Raw genomic sequence first — 5,362 nt, 5'->3', positions numbered from 1 at the left:
CATGAGTGCATAGATAAATCCCTGGATCCCCACAATAGGACATCGTAGCTAGCATCTATGATTTTGATGTTCTATTTCTAGGTTCCACTTCTTTAGCTCTTGTTCCAAAGGGAGATTTAGAAGGGGTATCATTAATGCATCATGGCAGCAGCCATCCATAAAGATCATGATCAAGACTATAGATGGAGGGATCATAGAATTTCAGCAGTCAGTTTCGCTAATAAATATTTATGAACATGATGCTTGTCAGCTATGGTAATGTATTACACATAAAGAACAAGCATTTATATTCCTTAAGTTGCATCTCTTAAACATGAAAAATTATTCCACAAAATTGAACATCTTCACATCTATGGTTCAAGAGTGATAAAATACTTTAAAACATTTGGTTCTGTTAATACATATACTGCTATTTCAATGGTCTAAACTCTTAACCTTCAGTGCAATATGGGTCTCAAAACATTTATCTTCATTATCAATTGTAGCTATGCCTAATGCCTAGATAAATATTATTAATGAAACTCGTGTTTTAAAGAAACTGACAAATTAGCTAGTAATTATCTCTCCACATTTGTGAAAGGATTTTTTTTCTCTTGATAAGATGGAGTCTAAATGGTTTGCACTTTTAGAATTTGATAACTTATCTATGAATATATATATGCCTATACTTAAACATGGTAAACAAAGGTAGTAGCATAACAGACCCATACTTGCATGTATACATAGGGAGCCAGACACACATCTCCCACCAAGAAAAAAGAAAAGGTAAAAGCAAAGCTGCATGCCCACTTTCTAACACGGACATGTTTAAAAAGGATGAACACAGAACCCTACTAAAAATCCTAATGCAGAGCTAGCATAAAGCCATGTCATTTCAGAATCTTTGCATCCTGGTTTCCAAGCATCTTTGTTCTATTTTGCATAAAGATGGACTTCAATTTGGCAAATCTCATTGCTAATTGCACATAGACGTAATCGTACGTTATGTCAATCACATGGAAATAAGCAATCCTTATAGCTTGTTTGATCATGAGCACATAGATGAACCCCAAGAGCCCCATAACAAAACCCAGTGCAGAGCAAGCTTGAAACCATATCATTTCAGACTCATCACCATTTCTATGTTCCTCCTCTTGTCCTCTGTTTTGAAATGGACTTTTAGAAGGGGCACCATTAAAGCACCATGGAAAAGGCCATCCATGAAGATCAGGATTGCCACTAAAAATGGAGGGATCACAGAATGTCTGTAATTGGTTTCCCCATGGAATTTTTCCTGATAAGTTATTGTTGGACAAGTTCAAGTGATTCAAATAATACATGGAGGAAATAGTTGAGGGAATCATGCCTGAGAGATTGTTCACCGACAGATCAAGTGATTCTAACTGTGTCAAGGCACCAATATTTTTCGGAATCTTTCCTGTGAAGTGATTATTAGAGAGATTCAAGAAACGCAGTCCATGGAGATTTATCAGTTCTATTGGAATCGTCCCAGAAAGATTGTTGCATGAGAGATCTATGCTCATCACAAATGACAGCACATTGGTATACTCAATTTCTATTCCTTTTGTGGTCATTACTAAGCCCTCTGTATAGTACGCATGGAAGTCTGTAAGCATTGGTTTTTCTGCATTCCGTGTCCTCTTCATTGCATTTAAATTTCCAAACGATGGAGGCAAAGCACCTGAAAAATTATTGCAAGCGAGGTCCAAAACTTGTAGAGAAGTAAGATATGATAGTTGCGCTGGAATACTACCGTTGAAGAAATTTGACCTCAGAGAAAGAACACTCAGTGATCTGAGGCTTTCTCCAATCCATATTGGTAGGTTGTTTGAGAATCTATTTTCACTAAGATCAAGAACAACCAATCGTCTGCAATATTTTAGCCATGAAGGCAGTTTTCCAGAGAGCCTATTATTTCTTAGATGAAGTGATTGGAGCTCAACAGGACATGCCACTGAGTCGAAAGAATGCTCTAACTTGTTGTCCTCTTTGGAATCAATTGTTCCACATGGTGGTCTGTACGAATAGTGATGAAGTTCTCCAAACAGCTCGTTGTTAGATAGATCGAGCACTTCCAATGAATCCAAACCATTACAGAACAGCCGGATGCCACCAGACAAGTTATTGTTAGAGAGATCAAGAATTTCTAATGAAGATAGATTGCATAGGAATTAAGGGATGCTACCATTAATATGGTTACGGGACAAAATAAAGTATCTAAGATTCTTCACAGCTTTGGCAAAGCTCAAGGGAATAGGCCCAGAAAATGAGTTGTTGGATAATATCATGGTGTATAGATAAGAAGTATTTAATTCAGGAATTGGACCATGAAAGTTGTTGGAACTCACATCAAAGAACTCATATTGTTGGCCTCCCAAAGAAGTTGGTAGCCATCTTGTCATGCTATTACGGGACACATTCAGATAACGCATATAACTTAGATCCCAAAACCATGCAGGAAAGCCATCTGAAATGTTGTTTTCACTGAGCCATAATTCTTCTAAATTTGTCTGTGTTCGAAGCCAAGTTGGAAATTTTGGTCCCAAATGACAAGAGCACATAACAATTGATGAAGCATTAAAAGGAGGAACCCAATGCTGACTCACCTGAAATGAGTTGTAAGATAGATCCAAGTAGTCTAATCTTGTAAGGTTGGCAAAGTGGGCTTCGGTCAAATGATCTGTAAAGGAATTTGAAGCGAGAACCAACTCTTGCAATGCAGATAGCTGAAGAGTTTGTGGGATTGTTCCACTCAAGTTATTGTAACCCACATTAAGTGATGTTAAGCCTTGTAGAGATCTTCTCCCATCTGGTCTATTTTCTGTACACTTAGACCAACTTTCTATTGTATTTACAAGCTCACCAGTAATACTGTTATCAGATATATCTAGCCCATTCAACTTACACAGATTTCCTATAAATCTCGGTATCTTTCTGGTTATACGGTTTGATGCTAATGCCAAATAATGTAGGCTATGAAGCTTGTCAAAGGCATGTGGTTTCTCTCCACTGATCTTGTTAGATGATAGATCTAGAGTTTGTAGGTGGATGAGATTCCCAATGATTTTTGGTATCTCACTGCTGATCTCATTGCCTGATAAATGTAGCACCTGTAGGTGAATTAGATTCCCAATGAATTCTGGTATCTCTCCACTTATATTTATATTGTATGACAAATCTAATTCTACTAAGTTGCGGAGGTTCTTGATGCTTTTCGGTATCTCTCCACAAATTTTGTTTGAAGCCATATGTAGATGTTCCAAATGGCTGAGGTTTCTCAAGTTTTGGAAGAAATCTCTAGTAATTTGATTATAAGACAAATCCAATTCCACAAAGTTGTGGAGGTTCTCGATGCTTCTCCATGTCTGTCCACTAATTTTGTTCCAAGACAAATCCAAATGTTCCAGATGGCTGAGGTTTGCTAAGTTGGAGGAAATTTCTCTGGTAATTTGATTATCAAATAAATCTAAGAATTTCAAGTTATGTAAATCCCCTGTAGCAAATAGTAGCCTATCAGATAAACCACATCCATAAAGATCTAGATGCATGAGACTGCTGATATTGAACAGCCAACATGGTATGGTAGCATTGAGATGGTAATTCCCAAAAAGATCAAGCATGGTGAGAGATGTGAGGTTAACATGTAATATAGAAGCAGACGCAACAGGAAGGTCAGTACAGGACAAACACAAATCTAATAGAGAAGGGAGCATGTTAATCTCGTGAAGCCAGTTGGCTGCCTTTGAGAGGTTGACGCCGCTCAAGTCAAGTGAGTGCAAAGAAGGGATGTTGGAGAGCCAACGAAGGCTATCAACACGTAAGGAGCTCCATCTAGAATCATAAAAATAATAACCATTCCAACTAATGTCGAGGAAGTGCAAGCACGAGAGGTTTCCAAGCTCAGGTGGAATCGATCCACTGAACTTGGCATTGGAGAGGTTGAGATATTCTAAATGCACAAGGGAGCCAATGAATTTAGGAATGGGAGCTCCAGAAAAATTGTTCAAGCTCAAATCCAGATACTTCAAATGCATCAAGTCAAGCAAAGAAGGATTCACCTTACTTGGACCTGAAAATTTCATAGTTTCATATTGGACATCTAAGTCATATGGATATCTGAGATCGAGTTTTACCACATGGCCCGTGATATTGTTGCAGCCCACTCCACTCCATCCGCAGTAGTCATGGTCCTTCCAAGAGGAGAGCCACTGGTCAGGATCGTACATGTCTTCTTTGATGGAAAGTAGAGCTCTCCTTTCATTCTCTATGCAGCTCCCCTCCACCATGGAACCATCTCTGCCACCAAGGCAGAGACAAAAGAGGAAGAGCACGATCAACATGACATGCATAAGAAGTCTGGATGCATTTGAACGCCAACTACTACAAACAGCCATATGAGCAGAACCTCACACCACTCCAAAGAGATGGAAAGAAGGGAGGAAAAGCTATGAGAGGTGGCTTCTCATCACTTGCATGCTCCATTTTTTATATGTCAAGTGATTCCAAAGTATATTCCATCTTATGGAATTGTGGTGATTTGGACACTTGAGCGGGTGCTTGACTTGTGTGGATGTTGTGGTGAGTTGTGCCGGATTTGTTTTTTTCTTGGACCCTTGGAGTCGGACTACTTGCCTTTCCCTGATTACTGAGAAGGTTTAATTCTTGATTCTTTATTCGAGCTAATCTCTTAATTTACTTCTGGTTCTTTTCTAGTGTCTCATATTTATTAGTTTGTTTGAAAGTTAAGAGCAACTTTGATGTATACCTTCCAAGGGTGATTTTCATACGTACATAGCCTGGTGCCTGTGATGTCGATATGGTATATATGAGATTAATTTTTTTTTAATGGTTATTTTGGTAAAATTAAAGGTTTACTTCGGACTTGGTTAGCTTCCTCTTAATTAGTAGAAGGATTGTTAACTTTTCAATGTGTTATAAATAGCAACATAATGTCACCTTTCTAATTCGTCATTACCTTTTGGATGACGAGTACAACCCATTCGTCGTAGTTAGGGGGGTGGGGGGGGGGAGATGGGTGAATATTTTTTATGGGATTTTAAGTACATCATTAGTCGAGGAATGGTTTAGCTGTGCTGCACGTGAAAACTTAGATGGCATTGCATTAATTACACCATGAACCATGAGGTTCATCCAGAATTTCACCATCATGATTTAGTGCATTGGAGGTGATAATTTACAAAATAGGAAGTTCAAATTTTGTTGTGGTATCCAGATCTATATATAGTGGAAACTAGACTTTCCTTGCACCGGAGTTCGAAACAGCATTTTATGCTATAATAATAAATGGTCCATTCTCAAGTCAAGTAAGCGGCTGTCTATTTTTAAGTCAAGTAAACGATGG

General features: G+C 38.3%; 1 pseudogene; it reads right to left on the bottom strand.

Annotated features, from left to right (window-relative positions):
* Positions 1–869: 869 nt before the first annotated feature.
* Positions 870–4,424, bottom strand: LOC105036663 (receptor-like protein EIX2; annotated as a pseudogene).
* Between the last annotated feature and the right edge of the window lie 938 nt (positions 4,425–5,362).

Source organism: Elaeis guineensis, chromosome 11, assembly GCF_000442705.2.
Source record: "Elaeis guineensis isolate ETL-2024a chromosome 11, EG11, whole genome shotgun sequence".
NCBI classification, from domain to species: Eukaryota; Viridiplantae; Streptophyta; class Magnoliopsida; order Arecales; family Arecaceae; genus Elaeis; species Elaeis guineensis.
This window is presented reverse-complemented; position numbering and strand designations above follow the sequence as displayed.